The following is a 19,407-nucleotide window of genomic DNA, read 5'->3' as shown; positions in this document are numbered from 1 at the left end:
TTTGGCTCTGACTGTGTGTTATGGGAAAGTGATTTGATCTCTAATTGCTTTGAGGGAAAAGAATAGTCTTCCAATTTCTTCCTAAAGTTTATTCTCTGTTTTATATTTTCTTCTTTATGATTCAGATCAGAGCAATAGATTTTCATTTCTTCTCTGTCCTTAGTGTTACAGCCTCCACCTGGAATTCTTTCTGCACTCTATAACATGTTATGGAGAGATACAATACCCACTTCACAGATGGCAGACAACTGGATGGATGGAGCTTTGAGATCCCTGCCCACGGTACAGAGGATTGGAGCTTGGTGATCTTAAAAGGTCCTTTCCCACACCAAACATTCTATGACTTTATTCCTTCTTCTTATTTTTTGCCAGGCTAAAAAGATTATTTTTGTGATATCTTCTTGTAAGAAAAGCTAATAGAATAGTCAGAATAGAAGTTTTCTTTGCACCTGATCAAATTTTAATCCATTATCCTTGAATGAGAACAAGTAGAACTTCACAAATTACTTTGACGTCTTCACTAGAACTTTGAATAACATCACTAACACTCCTCTAATTCCACTAGAAGTAATTCAGCTACATCAGGCCAACACTCCTAGACTTGTGCTTGTCAAAGTAATTTGTCTGTGTTTCCAACTAATGAGCTGCTGGCTGAAACAGTAATTTTTGTTATTAGTCCAATCTTAGTCATTGATTTAAACAAGTATTGAAGATTCAGATCCAACACTCATCTGTAGGAATTTGAGCTAACCCTCTCCTACACAAGAGCTTTCCTTTCATTGCCAGTGTTATTATGTACTGAGGTACAGTCCTAAAAAAGATTTTCTAAATCCCACTTTTCAAACTTGTAGTTTCCAATCTGTAAAGAAAAGGTGTTTTACTGAAGGTAGATAAGATTCACTGCACTTGTATATTGACAGGTATTAGTCAATATAGCTGAAATAGTTTCAGCATTTCATTCTGCTCAGAGCTGTTCTGGTCTCCCATATATTCTAAATTAGTCTAGCCAGTACAAAGCTGTCTGCATAGTTTTCTTCCAATATCTCTTTTAATATAGATTTTTTATACACAATATTCTTCAGTATCTTGTAATATCTGAGAAGAGATTTTATCATTACATGCTCCGTTTTCTTATATCCCTTCCACACAATTACGTGATGGAGATCCTCCATTACCCAACACTAATAGGTGACGTGGGAGCCCACCAAATCATATGTGGAAAGAACTCTTGTGCAAAACCACAAACATCTACTGAAATCTGCATTTATAAAATGAAAAACAATGTTGAAACCCAACTCTGTGTGTTGCTGTGTGTTAGCAATTTGCGTCACTGTTCTAAGATCTGTAGGCAGTATATTTTGCATTAGCAGCCTGGATTTCTGTCACTGTGGCTAAAACACTCTTGGTTTTGTGGTTCTCAGATCTGGTATTGTCTTACAAAAGCTGGTTTTACCCCAGATATTTATCAATTCATCATTTCAGATCCATCAAAAATCTTCTGCAATTTTAAAAGCATATGTTTGGTGTTTTTTTTAAAAAATTGAAATATCTCATTTTTCACATATAGTTTCAAGTTATATACTCACGTTTGTTTCTTCTACTCAAGGAACAAATTCTCACAAAACCCATGAAGTTACACATATTTACCTCAAAATGAAAATGGCAAGCAAACATGCACTGCTTTTTGAGAACAGATTATTGTAAAAAAATAGTTTTTCTTGTGATACTAGTTTATAAAGACATACTAAGTTTTCAGATGGTCTTTCAGGCTTTCTTTGTTCAACTTCATTACACAAACCTGAGGAAAATACGTAAAAAGAAATTGCCTACATATATAGATTTAGTACTGTGTTTACGTGAAAGAAAAACAACAAACAATAAAATAGCAAAATAATACACCCAGTTCAAAGCCACAAGGAGCTTTAATATATTGAATAAAATTTAGTTGCAAATAATTTTTAAGTGAATTTCATCCTAAATCTGCTTCTTAACAAAGTCTGAAGTGCTTTTGCAAGAGTTTCTACTGAAGTGTTCCTTTCAACTCCGTGCTTCTTTTCATTAAACACAAAACAGAGCGGACACTTACTAACATCTAGGTTGTTTATTCCAATACTTAAATAATGTACCTGCCTCACAGTTTAACTTCAAACACTGGAAAATAATTTTCTTGGGATAATACTGCATTTAAAACTCAGTTTTAAGATTACAAAAATTTTTGGTAATAGCATGATACAGAAATATTTTTTAACTCTAAGCTAATATGAATTTTATGTCAGCAGTAGCTAGCCTACAGCTTAAGCTTCTGATGGGGTACTCACAGTAGGACACTATCCAACAACTCCACATATCCTAGTTCTTATCTAAGCAAATCCCAAATTATTGGCAGCCACAGAGTTCAAGGACAAAAAGAAAAAATCAGAACATGCAGTACCATATGCACATTTGAGGCTAATACATTTCATGCACTTAATCAAGTAACTCAAGATAATCTGTTTCATCCAGACAAAGGGCAGAAGTAACTGATTTTACCACGGTCTGTCCTCAGGCAGTCTCCACTGATTTCAGAAACCTTCTTTGACTCCAAATCTCCTGGCTGAAGTGCAGTGTTGTGGCTTTGCCCCTGTCAATGAGCACAAAGAATATGACACGTCAGTTGTCAGCCTGTGCCCTGCTTCTCCCTATGGATGCCTACCAGAGTCTCCTTGTCATCATCCCCGGTAACTCATCTGGGGGAGAATCATGCTCAACACTGAAAGGGTGTTCCTATCCTGGAAGCTGCTCGTTTTCTCAGCAGCTCTGAGTCAGCGATAGTCTTCTCTCTGTAAACATTATTTTCATTACTCACCACTTGCTACCTACTGGTTTCTACCTAACCAGGCTCTATGTACAAAGAGCTCTAAGCCACAGTGTGACCCAAACTACTACATATGATTACCTCCTTTCCACTTTCATATACCTGCATGACAATTTTTGGCCCGTTAACTCAGTGTGATTTTGTTTTCTCTTTCATCTTCAAGATTTAACCAGGCAGAAGTAAATGCAGTCAGTACTGCTCTCTCCAGAGATCTTTTGAGAACACCTCCAAGAAACCTTACAGTCTTTGGAGATTTAGTGTGTATTTTTCTGAACTTAACATCATTAACGTAACTCAAAACTTCAAGAAGTGTTACAAGCAGATAATGTTTTGGGATTTGAAGTGGTCCCTATAGCCTAAGAAGAGCTTTAGTATTCTTTTCCAATTTGGATTTGCTATGGCTTAACAAAATCAAATTAAGAAACAACAGATGCAATCTGAATTTCAGGTATTCTGCATTAGATCCTGTAACCTATTCTGATCCAGCAAAGCCTGATTCTGCCAAAAAAAAAAAAAAAAAAGGCTTTTCTGTGTTCTTACACTGAACTCAAAAGAGCTACACCTACATCTAATGCTTCTGCCTGCTAGATCATGTCCAATTTTTGTGGAAGCTGAGAGGATTAGAGAATGTAATACAGAAACAGCAATGTATATTTGAAACCCCTCAAGGACATGGACAAGATGAAACTTTACTTGGGCTAAGCCCCCTTAAAAGCTTGTGAAAAGCCATTTTTTCTACTAAAAAGTCTTAAATATACTTAAATTAAGAAGCAAATCAATTATTTCTCATAAAAGTATCCAGTGGAAAATTTTAAGAACACTAAAAATCTTTAGGATAGTATTATTTTTCACTTTTTCTCTATAATTGTTTTATTTGTTTTTTATAGAACAAGATCAGCCCTCAGAGCTAGCCTGTAAGATTCACCATGATATATCTTTTTTCAAAGAACAAGGCAGTTGTTTAAATACACATTCTTCTAATAAAATTTATTTTTGAATTCTGTCAGTTGTAAAAGTGCCGGGGTATTTTTAAGCTTTAGAGATTTAGGACTATGTAAGTGAATAGTTTTCTAGCAGAAAGCATACTTGTAAACCAGTATTATTTCAGAATATTTCCAGGGGATCTCCATCTTCAGTTTTGACTGGATTTTGAACAAACTTCACTTTCTCTGCACCTGCAGTCTTCATCTTTTGCTGTCACAGTGGTGTGCTGTACCATGCACCTTGCCTGTGGCATTCTTCAACTAGCTACACAAAGATACAGTCTCTGTTTGACTGTAAAACCAACACAGAGAAACACAGTCTACGTATTTTTAACTCTGGCCTTCTATTTTAGGAAACACAGAAGAGAGCTACAGCGCAAGTCATGCCACTTGATTTCAGTTGATGCATTCATTACAGGGTAAGATAGCTGCTTCGTAAAATGCCCCAGAATGTTTGCATTAAAAGATTCTCTAAAGAAAAAAAAAAAGACCAAGAAAACATGACCAACTTCTTGAGGCAAATCCCTTCAGCACAGCTGGGGACCAAGGCAGCAGGGAAACAAAAGGCAGAGAGGGGCACACACGTCATCTGCCCCACAGGGAACACTTGCTTGGCAGGCCTGTGGCTGCTGCCCTGCATTGTGTTTGTGTCCCAGCTACTGGGAAACGCTCATGCAGGCTTTGGGGCCCACCAAAGCCAGGACTAACCCTTACTGGGAAATGCTCAGGCAGGCATTGGGGCCCACCAAAGCCAGGACTAACCCTTACTGGGAAATGCTCAAGTGGGCTTTGGGGCCCACCAAAGCCAGGACTAACCCTTACTGGGAAACGCTCATGCGGGCTTTGGGGCCCACCAAAGCCAGGACTAACCCTTACTGGGGAATGCTCATGCGGGCTTTGGGGCCCACCAAAGCCAGGACTAACCCTTACTGGGGAATGCTCATGCGGGCTTTGGGGCCCACCAAAGCCAGGACTAACCCTTACTGGGAAACACTCATGTAGGCTTTGGGGCCCACCAAAGCCAGGACTAACCCTTACTGGGGAATGCTCAAGTGGGCTTTGGGCCCCACCAAAGCCAGGACTAACCCTTACTGGGGAATGCTCATGCAGGCTTTGGGGCCCACCAAAGCCAGGACTAACCCTTACTGGGAAATGCTCATGCGGGCTTTGGGGCCCACCAAAGCCAGGACTAATCCTTACTGGGAAATGCTCATGCGGGCTTTGGGGCCCACCAAAGCCAGGACTAACCCTTACTGGGGAATGCTCATGCAGGCTTTGGGGCCCACCAAAGCCAGGACTAACACTTACTGGGAAACGCTCATGAAGGCTTTGGGGCCCACCAAAGCCAGGACTAATCCTTACTGGGAAATGCTCAAGTGGGCTTTGGGGCCCACCAAAGCCAGGACTAACCCTTACTGGGAAATGCTCAAGTGGGCTTTGGGGCCCACCAAAGCCAGGACTAACCCTTACTGGGAAATGCTCATGCAGGCTTTGGGCCCCACCTAAGGCAGGACTAACCCTTCCGCTGCTCTGCAGCTGAGCAGGACTGCACTGCCAGATAGCAGCCCGGCCTGCCAGCCAGGACACCTGGGCCTGGGTCTCACACTGCTTGGAAAGACATCCTCGGTGCTTGGAAAGACATCCTAGGTGCTTGGAAAGACAGCCTTGGTGCTTGGAAAGACAGCCTTGGTGCTTGGAAAGACAGCCTCCCACCAAGCTAAACTTGGGAGGCCTCCCTGGGAGCAAGGAGCAGATTGGAGGAGACCAGAGAAGATGTTAATCCACCAATGCTTTATCAAGCCTGATGAAACAGTTCTTAGCATGATACTGATTTACTAAAATGTTTCTTGTTTCATCTTAACCCACACTAGTGACAATAGTATGAGGATGTGAATTGCAAGCAAAAGTAAATAACTAACTCATTAAAATCATGCAGCTGAAATACAGAAATGAATAAATGGCAACAAACGCCTTAATTTGTTGATTTAATCTCATTTAATTTTTCCCATGAGGCCGCTAATAGGGGAGCTAATATGCTGCCAGTCATCAGTCATTGGACACTGACTGCTCCACATTCAAGAGGCTGATTAAATAATATAGGTGCTTATTTTATTCTGGCAGCACAACAGGATTGAGATTATTGGTTAGGAAAGAGATCAGACATTTTGAGCAAAGGAGAGGCAATCATTCTAGTTATACCAGTCAGAAGCTATTCTCGTAAAACAATATAATATTAACTTTTTCCTTATTTGGATTAGAAGAGAGGAAAACACCTAAAGCATGGTATGAGGTATAAACCAAAATAGGGCACAGGATTTCAACATGCAGAATGACTCCAGCTCTGACCTCCAGGGGGTCAGCACAGCTAATGGACATCAACTTTCAGAAGAAACTTCTCTCTAGAGCCAGTGATTGGTAGAATAAGCTTCAATCTACTCATAATTTACAGATGTCAACCCATGGGGAAAAAAAAAAGTTAATATTTTGTAGTAGGGGGGAATTTTCCTCTAGTCTTTTCTGATGATGCTGAACAGTTAAGTCAGTTTGTATGGTACAGCTCTTTGACTAATTTCAGCACTCCTGACCAATAAACTTCAGGTACTTCTACTTCTCTTAGCATAATTTACAGTACTCCCATAAATCTGTAATGAATCAGTTCAAAGAACAAAAATGAATCACTTTCCTTTTTGTAGAGCTATTTATTTTTGTTGGTTTTTTTATCTCCTTGAACAGATCAGATGAATATCAGTAAAAGAACAAGGGAGGAAGTGGAAATGGTTTGAACTCTTATGTAATAACACTTAAATCCAATTTGTTTCAAGCAAGCACAAAGGATAATACCTGTGAAGTTTTGGGTTGGCTATCAGGATGTAGCTAAAAGGTAAAATGTTAAAGCCAATGAAAAACTAGTTTTTACTGCCTGCTATCAAAGTACTATTACATTATGCCTGTTCAAATAGAAAATGGATTGTTTATATCCATTAGGGTTGTCCCTACATAGTTAAGTGACCTGTTGAACCTAGTAAGCAGCAGTCTCTTGACAACAGTAAGCTGAAAAGCAAAATAAGAGTGGAAATACAGTTAAGAAATCTTTTCAGGTACTCATGACTATTGGTTATTACCTGCAACAATAAACCCTCATGCCTCTTTGAACGAAAATAGTTGATGCTGTAAATCCTAGTACAGCTGTGATGACACATCCAGACTTCCATGGATTCACTAGGCAAGAGTTGTAAAAAGGCTCCATCACAAAGCCAAAGAGCTTCTAAACCTGGTGACCTTTGGCTCAGCTACCTGAATCACAGGGAACAGCCATATACTCTTCCATGAGCTGGGAACACTTAGATGTTATTTGAGGGAATCATAGGGAGATTTTGCAGGGAGAATTAAAATAAACTAAAGACATAAAAAGCAACTTTTCTCAGGTAGCAGTAAGGATTCCCATGCAATGGGATAACAAGACCAAAGCTGGAGAAGAAAAAAATTTGGGAACATGGTGCTGATTCTTAAGCTGTGGCTATTGGTCTTCCCATAGTCAAAAAAAGAAGTTTTAAGGTCAGGTGGAAAAAATTATCTGGGGGAACAAAGTCCTACAGACACAGCAAAAATTATCTTCTATTTGTAGACTCTAATATATACAGTCTAGACTACCTGTCTTTGGATGCATAGTCCACATAAATGTGGGACTCCTCATATACAGAAACTGGAAATTTCAGGTTTGTGTTAAGCACTATTCACTACCAGCAGTCGGAACCAAGGCAGCAGCTCCCCAGCAACAGGATAACAGTCCTCAACTCAGACATTGTTTACACAAGGAGTGTAGGTTACAGTGACCTCTCTTCCAAGTGCTAAGGGTTTAATTCTTCAACACAATGATGAACACCAATACAGCTGCTTATCTGAGCCTGCACTGCAGGGACAAGAAAAAGGAGGAAAAAGAGCTACTTTCCTCCTTCTGGAGCATTTCAGAATTCTAGTCTGAAGTTGTAAATTAATTTTTACATGAGTCAGGAAACACAAAACAGGTGTTCACCATTCCCGTGCTTCCAGGATCTGCTCAGCAGTGATGGAGAAGGGCAATGGAGATAGGAGAGGATATGGAACACATATCCTATCAGAAACAGCTGTGGAGCTGGTGGTGTTCAGCCTGGAGAAGAGGAGCCCCAGGGGAGACCTTATGCTCTCAACAGCTCCCTGAAAGGAGGGTGTAATCCAGGTGGGGGTCAGCATTTCAACCAGGAAACTACTGACAGATTGAGAGGACATAGTCTAAAGCTGGGCCAGATGAGCTTTATGTTGAATGTTACAAAGAAATTCATTACAGAAATGTGGTTAGATATTAGAATGGACTGCTCAGGAACATGGTGGTGCCACCATGCCTGCAGGTGTTTAGGGAAAGACTGAATGAGGCACTCTGTGCCAAGGTCTGGTTGACACGGTGGTATTAGGTCATAGGTTGGACTCTGTCACATGATGAGAGGGAGCTTCAGACAAGTCCTGCCTTAGTTTCAGATTTCTGGCAACCGCTTAAATTTAAGAAATCACTCTGGCATGCAAGTTCTAGGGATGGTAAATCAGGTCTATTTATAAAATAAATTATTTATTAAACAGACTGTAGATACCAGACAAAAGATCTTAATCAGAGTTATTTACTGCAAAGTATAAAATTAAAAAGAACTACTAACAGATTGCAGCATAACTTAAAAGCGTGCACAACGTTATGATGGCACCTATATTAAACCTAGTATTGATTGGAGGCCAAATGTAACTCACCACCAAAATATCAACAATGTACACAGATTCCTTCACTCAGCCTCCAGAGGAGTCACCACAGAGTGGGCGTCCCTGCTCAGGCGAGAAACTCCACACATTTCCAGGGAATGTGTAGAATATTTCTGCTTTGTGAAAGTTTTGGTGTAGCTTTTATAGTTTGTAAAGTGAGATGTCTGTCAGTCAGAAATCCAACTGATCTTCCAGATCTCTCTCTGACAGTAATATGTTTATCGGCACTTGAGAGATGCCAGATCACTATGGTTAACTCCATGGTGCCAGAATACCTCACTACAAGACAGTTTGTCCTGTTTGAGTTATACGACCAGTTAAAAAACAAGAGATAAGCTCTTGCTGTGGGAGCAAGATGTCCTGCTACAGTCTGGATGGTCTCAGAGGTCTTTTCCAACCTAAGTGATTCTGTCATTCTGAATGGTGCATTTTGGTGTACACTGATCTGTCAGTTTTTATACTGTAAAGACCCATGTTTCAACTCTTTGGCACTGGACCACTCAGAGTTGTATTTTGGGATACTGTGGAATGGATCTCAAACCTGAGTTCTGCATGGAAGAAACAGCTGTTAACAGATGTAGAGAAGTGAGATTCTTTGGCAGGGCTGCAACTTGAAGCAGCGCTTTCACTGTTCTTTTATAGATTCAGCTTTGAAGAAGGAAAACAAAGATCATTACAAGTTTCTTTCATTCAGGAAAGAACATTTTTCCAAATATTCAAACAGCATAACATTAGAATCTAGAAAACACAGGTTCAAGAGGGACCTGTTCTGTTTCTTGATTCAGATCAAGAACCTGAATGCAAGTCTCCTTTCCTCAACTACAGAGCTCCTGACTTTGCTTAAATGGTTGTCTCCACTTTTTAATAAGAAAATATATTTTGTTCTGATGATGCCTTAGTTAATCTTCTATATCACATATGAACACTTGAATGGGAGGTCCTCTGGAGTATCCTGACCCTGCCTATTTGAAACAATCTAAGTTGCTTCATCAAAGTTTTGCCTGTACTGTACAACAATTCTGTACTGCCCTGACAAAATACTTTTGTACTGTCCCTTCATTTCACATAAGGAAAAATGAAAACCTCCTCATTATGCATTAGCCATCTTCCAAAACCCTTCTGGTGGTGCCTTGTTGCTTCCATCCCTCAGACTTAGACTACCCAATATTTATCACGAATAAAAATCTCTGAGACACATCCATTTCTATGTCCCAGGCTTTCTGGACTGCTTTCCTTTGTAGTAGTTACTCAAACCCACTTGAACGTAATTTTAAAAAATACACTTTATTTCTTTCCTTGTTCCTCCCAGATGTTCACAGCAATGCTTGTCCTACTTTCATAATACATTATGACTTTAATTAGCTCTGGGCCCCATCTCTAGCTTATCTCACTCCTAACAACCTTACAGAGGAATCCAGCTCTTCTTGAGAAGCAGATTACAGTTAATTTTCTACAATACAGCAGCAAAACAACCTGTCCCTCCTAAATTAAATAAATTTTCCTCCTTACATTATCCTTGCCAGTAACAGAATGCACTGCAGAAATGAAGTCAGACACAGCTAATAATGTATGTTCACTCTTTGTTTATCTCTCTTTACAGGACCTGCCTCACAGTCTCCAGCAAGAATAGGCATGATTAGATTAAAAAGTCCAGGGATCCCCTGATCATCTCTCAAACCCCATCCAATGCCATTAGTATTATGGACAAGCCTCAACTTCTGTATCTTAACTTAGCCTTGAACGTTAAATGAGCCAGAGAGCAAAATGCTGAACATAGTACAGCAGCAGAAATATCCATGTGTAATACTGGACAGCCAGGGTCCTTGCTACTATTAACAGCGTATTATTTATGAAGAGTGAAGCTACTGACAGAAGAAATGAAACAATTTATTTTCATTAATATTAGATATTAACACCTGTTAACTGCTTGGTGATGTGAAATGATTCCAGAATACCCATTCAGATTTATTTCAAATCGGAAAAAAACTGTATCATAGAACCTTTATTCTAGTGGATAAGAGAAATCAACTGAAATACAGATTATTAAAGATATAGGTTAAATCTGAAAGAAAACAAGGACCTGGAGCTGAAACTCTAAAAATCCATGAGAATGAATGCCCTAGTTTCTAATTACTTTGGCTAAAATTTCTGGTTTAAAATTATATTAAGAACCACAAGGACAAGACAAAGAATGATGGAAGTTTGTTTTAAAAAGAAAAGAGATCAATCTTAGAAGAATTATAAAAACATTTAAATAGGACTCTGTGCTTTTTTAAAAAAATGAAAATAACTTGTAACTAAATTCAGAATTTGTTTATCAAACCAGATATTAAACACACTAATTCAATAGCTACACTATCCCCTTTATGCTTTTTACTGGGTCAGGTGATGCTTACAAAACACCTGAGTGTCATAAAACACCATCTACTTTAAAAGCACCTTTTTATTCATCAGCTTCACCCCTGAATTATACTGTTCCTGCAAAATAATATTCAGAATTCTTGTATCTGAAACACAAAATATTTCTGGCCTGTGTACCTGTCAGTATCAGTACCATTCACATATAAACCAGCTAGTTCTGAATCAATTCACCTGAGCATTTAAATCAGTATTACTGCATTAATATAACTCTCCACTGGGGCTAATATATGCTGCTTTTTAGTGTTGTGTAATGTAGCCAATTCCCCTTACAATTTTAGTTAATGAAAGACTCTTTTCCACATTTCTTTCCAAAAACGGTTGTGTAACATCACTGTGTACTGTAAATAGCTTCCCACTTCCATCTGCTATCTGCTCTAAACTGCTCTGGTTTGCAAAGATTTTGTTTTACAGTTCTTCAACATAATGCCTTGTTGCAATTTCTTCTGCCCTATGGCTACCAGTAGCAGTGGCACATAAAGATTATACTGCAAATACATTCTTAGTACTTAAACAGAGTCTAAAAGAGTGCCTAAAATATAAATTTTAATGAAAGCATTTCATAACAGATTAGACGTCATGAGACTCTTGAATTCAATGGGATGCACCTTACTGATCAGCTGAGCTGAGTACCTCCTTCTCAGCACTCTGAAAGGGTACAACAAAGGCCCCACAAATGTGATACAGATAACAATCATTCTAGACTTAAATTTTGTTTGTGACTACAGTGACAAGAACATATTAAAATCATAAACTAGAGGTTGTCATGGTTGATTCTAATGTACTAAGAAAAAAAAAAAAAACACACACAAAAAAAGATTTTTACTGATACCTGTTGCTGCCACTATTTCCAACAAAGTTCAGACAAGCCAAGACAATTTGAATGATGCCAGGTAATTCTGAAATATGGTTGTACTGGGTTTGTGTGGCAAGGGTTTGGTAGCAGAGTGGCTACAGGGGGGTGCTCTGTGAGCAGCTGCCAGGAACTTTCCCCATGTCCAACAGAGCCAATGCCAGATCCAGGATGGACTCACTTCTGGCCATAGCTGAGTGCCAGGGTCAGCAATGGCAGTAGCCCCTTTGGGAAAATGTATTTATAAAGAAGGAACAAAAACTGCAGCACCTCCAGCCAGAGAGAGAATGAGAGCATGTGAGAGCAACAACTCTGCAGGTTCTGAGGTCAGTGAATGGTGAGGCAGCTGTTCCTGAAGCCCCTGGAGGAGCCACACTGGAGCAGATGGATGTGTCTGAAGGAGGCTGTGACCTGGTGGGAAGCCTGTGCTGGAGCAGGCTCCTGGCAGGACCTGTGGCCTGTGGAGAGAGCAGCCCAAATGGGGCAGGTTCCCTGGCAGGACCTGTGACCCCACTGTGGGCCCACAGTGGAGCAACCTGTTCCTGAGGGACTGCACCCTGGGGAGGACCCAGACTGGAGCAGTCTGGGGAGAGCTGCAGCCTATGGGAAGCACTCACATTAGAGAACCACATGGAGGACTATCTCCCATTGGAAGGACACCTTGCTGGAGCTGGCAAAGAGCATAAGAAAGATGGAGCAGCAGAGAAAATGTGAGATGAGCTGATCACAACCTCCACACCTTGTTCCCCTGTATCACTTGGGAGAAGACAAAGAAATAAAGAGCAGAGTTGAGCTTAAGAAGCAGAATGAAACAGGGATTTTTTTCTTTTAGATTTGTTTTTCATTAATATTCTCATTTTTCTACCCTCATGCTATTAAGCAATAAATTAATTTACCTGAAATGCCCATGATGGTAGGTGATGATTCTCTCCCTGTTCTTATCCTGACCCATGAACCTGCTGTTATTTTCTCTCCCCCACCCAGCTGAGGAGGTGACTGACAGCATGGCTTAGGTGGTCACCTGGCAGCCAGCCAAGATCAACCCACCACATCACTGATAGCACAGGAAATCACAGTTTTACAGTTATATTTCCACACAACATGCTACTTGAATCTCATGATTACTGTACAGTTTCTATGATCAGAGTCTCTAGATCTAATTGCTTTGCTGGGTACAACACAAACATCAAAGACATATTTCTCTTTTCAAAAAAGTGAAACCTAACAATCTCATGCTTAAAAGCTTCTCAGTAATTCAGACTAGAAGAGGTTTCAGGAGGTCATCTAGACCCCAAGAGCACCAAGGAGGGATCAAAAACACCAATATAATTCCTTAGACTTTCTTAATCTACCCAGTTAGGAGAATTTGGAAGCTCCTTAGGCAATGTAGACTGCTGATGTAATATTTATATTAAGGTAATGTTCTTAATATCTATTCTATATCTTGCATGATACAACTTAACCCAAGTACTTCTTTTGCAGCCTAAAAGCAACAGAACAACAAACTGCTTCTGTCCCTCTGCAGAGCTCACAGTACTTTGAACACTTTAAATATATCTTCTCTTAATATTTAAATGTAGCAGTCTTGATTAATTTTCTCATATGACACATTCTCCAGATCTCTGAATCTTCTTACTCTGCTGCAGACTCCCATCTATCCTTTTGAAAGCACTGTGCCTCTGAAATACAAAGTATTTTAGCTGAGGCCTTGAAAATATTGAAGGGAATAAGAGAAACACAACACACAACTCTCTCAACCACACTCCCATTTGTAAATTCTGGCATGGTATTTACTTTTTGCACAGCAGGATGACATTATTGATTCCTGTTCTTCTGTACTGTTAAACCCCTCACTTATACCTGTTAAAATCTGATTATTATTGGAGAGACCTTCTACCCAAATTAAGGTGCAAATGAGACCATACTCTGAAGTCAACAGTACAGCTTTTATTAAACAGTAAATGTGAGGGAGACAGAGAGAGAAAATGGGGCAAAAAAGGAGGAGGGGGAGAAAGAAAGTAACAGAGAAACAGCTCAAGTAGAAAAAATATCACCACTCCATAGGTTCCAACGATGTCCCATTGGTCCTCTTCTTCTGGTCTTAGTGGCTGCAGTCTTGTAGAGGTGATGGCTGCAGACTGTATCCATCAAGTGGTGGAGGGAAAGAACCCAAAAAAAGCCAGGTCCAAGGGTTTTATATTATGCTGAGGCTACGTGGAAACACCCCCTGTACCTCCCCTGGATGATGCAACACTGGATCACAGGACATTTCATGAGTCTTTGGCATCTTCTAAAATGTTGCAGCTGTCTCTTGCCATTGCAGTTGAATCAATCATGGCTCATAATAGCCCATCAGCCAAGATGAATACCTTCAGCCTACATGTGGCTGTCCTGGTACTCTGAAGAGGAGTTTTCACAGCTGAATCATTATATAAGGGAGGACATTGGCATGTTAAGAAGGACTTGTGGCCCCTCTCAGGATTTGTCTTTTATCATTCTCTTGCATTATCTGGAAATTGTAGCCCCAAGCATGCACACCCTTCTGCGCTCTGTGCATCTCTAGCAGAGCACTCAGCCAATTGTTTGAGCTGTTAGCACCAATAGTCCAGTCTCTTAGAGTATCTGCATTGTTTGAGACATTAATCACTAGCAATCCAGTCTCTCACAAACCAGCTACTTTCCTGAACCCTTGTTACCTCAGTCCTGCATTTGTGCAGTTGTGTATCTGTGTTTCAAAGCAGAACCTTAGTCTTACTTCTACTAAGCAAGTTTTTATTTATCAGAAAACATACAGCAATCATAACATAAAAATAACTTTTTTCTCTTCTTCTCCACTAAGCTGAATTCCCTCTCCTTCCACCACTACCTAGTGCAATGGTACAATGCTATCCATGTCACTAATGACATAGAGATTAGTTGCCACACCAATGAGCTTTGCTACACCAAGCCCTTTGCTCATTCAGAGACACACTGATAACCAGTTGTAAATAATTTTCCAAGGACTGGACATCCTGCACAGTAGTTTCATATAGACTACGGACTATAGACTGCTTTTCTGTCCTTGAATCTTGTTACCTTCTTTAAAAAGAAACCAGAGCACTTTTGTTTTCAGAATATTTCATTTCAGTAGGAACCTGTGTTGCTGTTCTCCATGCTACACATAATGGATTTACTTCAGTGTCTTACAGCAGTTTATAATCAAGTGATCAACACAGAGAGGGGACAGCTAAAAAAAGATCTGTTAAAAATCTGCACAGAAGATACTAATTGCTAACAGGCTACACTAACTTCTGACCATGTCTTCTGTTGTCTAAAGAAAACATTTTGCCTACCTTTTGCCCTGGCTTTTTTTAGATTCTAGGGTCAAGACAGTTTCACACAAGGTAGGACAGGGCAGGTGCTGTGCCTGCCTTCTTCTACTGCAGATCCAATCCCTTATGGTGACATGTAAATATTTCTAAAATATATACAGTAAGGTGTGCATAAGTATTTATAAATGCATGGACTTTATAAATGAATTTATACTTGCAAAATTTACATATTATTTAATAAGAGATATCAATAATAAAGTTTAAATATTAATAGAAAAAAAATAAATGAGAAGAAAAAACAGATACACAACCAGGCGTTAACATGAAACCCCCACAACATCACTGTATAGTGTTACTTGGTCAGTCTTTGGATTCTGTGCTGTGCCACAAGACACAGACAATGCTGCCTACTAAAATGGAAAACCAGAACAGAAATTCAACTTTACAGGAACATGTGCAGGGACACTAAGGAGAGTTCGCAATGTGTTTTCCTCAAAAGAGAAAATCCAAAATGATAGATGTGATGAAATTTCTGAAACAAGCCTAAATTACCCAGTGTGACAATGACAAGGGCAGGGAATTACACTTACCTAAAGGCCTCCCATGAACATGGTGCAGTAGGAAACAGGGGTGCTGTTCAGATAGAAGATGAACTCCTGAAAGCAGCTTCAAGGTCACCTATACCTTACTTAGCAGACTGGATTTATAAACTCAAGATAACTCCTAATATATCATCCATGGCTGAAAGTGCTCAACACATAATTCATCAGGCTCACTCTTCAAAAATTTTACAGCAAAGATCCAGCACAGTTGTTCAGACCTACACAAATTTTCCCACTCTAGTCCAGGGGGCAAATTATGTTCCAGCTGAGAGTAATGGCATCTCAAGGAACAAGCTCTTTGGGATGCCTGATTGCATTGGGCCAACTTCAGACAAATCCAGGATGGGTTTAGTACATTATTTGGACCAGCCATGAACAAAAAGCAGCCTTCTCAAAATATATCTCCTTTTCTAGTAGGAGAATGGGTCATCTTCCTCTGTATTTCTTGTTTTTTTCCAGTGTTCAGTGGTGTTTATTATTCTTCTACTTCTTCTGGTGGCTGGAATGCCAGAGCACTACCCACCCTTTTCTTTTAAAGGGTTTGAAAAAGGACAGCCCTTCAGGGCTGTGACATGTCTCTCAACAACCCTAGAGACCTCCTGCTTTGCCAGACTTCAACTTGGCCACAGCTGACTGGGAGACATATCTGATCACATCTCTGGCCATGGTTTTAGCCATGCTTTTAACATGTGGCTTAATAACTCCCAAATTCCTTGAGAAAAATTATATAGCTTTTGAAAAGAAGTTGTAGAATAAAGCTCCTAGTCCACTTGGGATGTTTAATAATTTATATTCAAGGAGGGGTCCTTTTAATTATTTTGTTATTTACTACTTATTCTTTACTATATGGCGGCTTTGTTAAAACACCAGAACCTTCCAGGCCATCTGATAAAATTCACAACCTCTTTTCCACTGTGAAATAAGACATCCTTGCTTTCATTTGTATTTATTTTAGTGCTTCGTCTATCAATATGACATTGGTTTACTGGCACATAATGCAGTTTGTACTGTGTTGATGCAATGAGCTCATTGCTATTACCATTTTCCAGAACTCACCATAAGAATGAGACTAATAAATCTCAAACCAGCTGGTATTCAACAATGTTTTGTGTAGAGGTAGATGGAGATCAAAACCTTCCAAGCTTGTCAATGAGAAGGAAAACTGTCACTGGCAACCCCAGGAGAAGTTTCCAAAAACCATGCTAGCTTCCTGGCTGTATGACAAATACAAGAATTTTCATCCATTTTAAGCTTTGCTTTCATAATTGCAGGACTGAAGACCAGATCTATGGCTGGTGAACAGTTAAAGCTCTGTTGTTGAAGCTAGTAAGTGTTCATACATTCCAGCAATATGCATATGGATGAATAATGGACTTGCTGCAAAGAATAATGCCTTGTCTTACCCAGCAGCACTATTAATATTATTCCAGCTGTCTGGGTATTGTATTTCTGCTAACCTCACCTCCCACTGGCCTGATGGCTTCCAGGGGCTTTGAATAGCTGTTTGGTAAAGTTCAAACTGGTGTTTTGTGGGGATATTTTGGTATAAGGTTTGTTGGGGAGCATGATGTGAAAACTGCGGTTCACCATCCTTCTTTTTGTCCCACTCTGGCTCCAACTGCTAAACATCATGGACTGGAGAGGCTTTTATCCAACTGTTAAATTTCTAGGGCAAGCAGCACCCATTTACTGTTTCTTCCCTCATCTTTTTACTGCTATAAACTTTTTAATTTTGTCCTCAGTAGTATTCACTTTTTAAAGCTCATTGGAATAGAATGTCCCTTAATACCTTAGTGACTGTAGTCTATTAAGCAGTACATCTGACCCTTTCTCACCGTTTCAACTAATACCTGTGAATATCTGTTCATAACCACTGTCAAGTATTTCTTTTCTCCTAAACATCCTCACAGCCTTCTTTTCTGAGTGGAGGTGTATTTACCAATTACCAGATATGGTTTTCCAAGTCCTTGCACAGCTTGGATGTTTCATGCACTTCTGACTCTGGCAAAGTAATGACGAAGCTGCGGTTATAGTCCTTTATTATAAACTCCAATAACGTGCCAATGTAGCAAATGCTAACTGTGTGCTCTAAAACATCCCCATGTCTAGGTTTTGAGCCCTGTGTTTAAGCAATCTGTGACAGAAGCATCTACCTCATTACTAATAACAAAGAAGTGAAAATTATTTTAATTTAACAGCTTGTGTGAAGGCTGATTTAAGAACGTCCATTCCCTCCCTGGTCTGTAATTACTGAGGCAGGAAAAATGGTTTTAAAAGCTTCAGCTCCTTCAGAACCCATTCTGCCTTTCAGACACACAGTCCAGGCACATTTCAATAATATGTTCACCACCATTAAAATGAGCTTAATGCTGTTATTATTGTGCTTAGAATAGCCAACAAATACCTGTTACTTCTAAATGAGTTTTTCACAGACATATGTATATTGTGAGTCTTGATTTAGAAGACATGAGACCACTTGTTTAATATTCAGATGACAGTATTGCTTGATTCAGAAAAGGGCCTTAAACTCCCAAAGCTTCCCAGTTCTCCAGGAACACATAAAATGTCTTTTAACAGATGCTGCAGTCTACCAACATGCTACTACTATGTGTGCACAGAAAAACAAATTAGACAACATTTAAGTCATGCACAATGTAATTTTATTAACTGATCACTGGGGTGCTCATGACCTATCTCCTATTGTCACCATTTCCTTTCTTTCAAAGCTGGGTTTTTTGGCTGTTTTACCTTTTTTAATCCTGTGGTTCTAAGCAGGAATAAAAACAATTAACAGAAAAATCATGTCTTTTGTGTATTCAGCCAGGATTGTGTTTTCAGAAAGTGCTATGAACTCCACACCAACATATGGACAAGGGAATTCATGGAGCATAATCCCTGTCATGGTATCACAAGTATGTGTTAGAACACATATGCAGACAAGAGTTGCCTCACCTCCCCGTACACAAACTTTTGTTTTCATGATCCCAGCCCAACCATCTTCTCCTGAATGCACATGGTCTTTTAGGAAGACATTTTGGGATGTAGGTGCCCCTACAAACATGTTCCCATGAAGCTGATTTTTTACTTCTGGCCTTCAACTTTAGTAAGCATTATTAACTATATTTTCTAGAATAGGAAGAAAGCTGCAGGACAGCCCCAAGGGGACCTGGCTGGTTTGAAGGTAGAAGAGGAGGGTCTCTTGGTCAGATTCACAGGTCTGGTCTGTTGTTTGGATGACCTGAGGCTGGGTGGCAGCTTCCTGGACAGCTTCACAGGCTCACTCCTCTTCCCAATGCACACGCAGATCTTGTCATGTCCCCCCACTCCCTCTGGTATACTCCCACACCATTTAACTGTACTTTCCTTTTATTTTGCTTTCTGCCTATTAACATTAAATTCTCACTTAATTTCATTATCTCTTACTAAACAATTTCGTACACCCTCTTTATAATAAAATCCTTGTATAGTATAAAGAAGTATAACTATGTATGAATATACATTTATACACTTCATACCCTTTCACCTGTCTTTGCAAAGACACAAAAATACACACAGGTGTGTTTATCTACGAGGGCCTTTCACGTACTTCTGTGCCAAAGAAAAA

At 39.6% G+C, this 19,407-nt stretch overlaps 1 protein-coding gene across 2 annotated transcripts in view; it reads right to left on the bottom strand.

Moving 5' to 3' along the window:
- Positions 1-19,407, bottom strand: part of PRLR (prolactin receptor) — a 133,936-nt gene that overhangs the window by 64,127 nt on the left and 50,402 nt on the right. For both annotated transcript variants that reach the window (XM_059836670.1, XM_059836673.1), the window contains exon 2: positions 2,530-2,620. The gene's annotated coding sequence lies outside the window, so the exon portion shown is untranslated. The remainder of the gene's footprint in view (positions 1-2,529; positions 2,621-19,407) is intronic.

Source organism: Haemorhous mexicanus, chromosome Z, assembly GCF_027477595.1.
Source record: "Haemorhous mexicanus isolate bHaeMex1 chromosome Z, bHaeMex1.pri, whole genome shotgun sequence".
In the NCBI taxonomy this organism is placed as follows: Eukaryota; Metazoa; Chordata; class Aves; order Passeriformes; family Fringillidae; genus Haemorhous; species Haemorhous mexicanus.
Note: the sequence above shows the minus strand (reverse complement) of the source record. Positions and strands in the feature narration are given on the sequence as shown.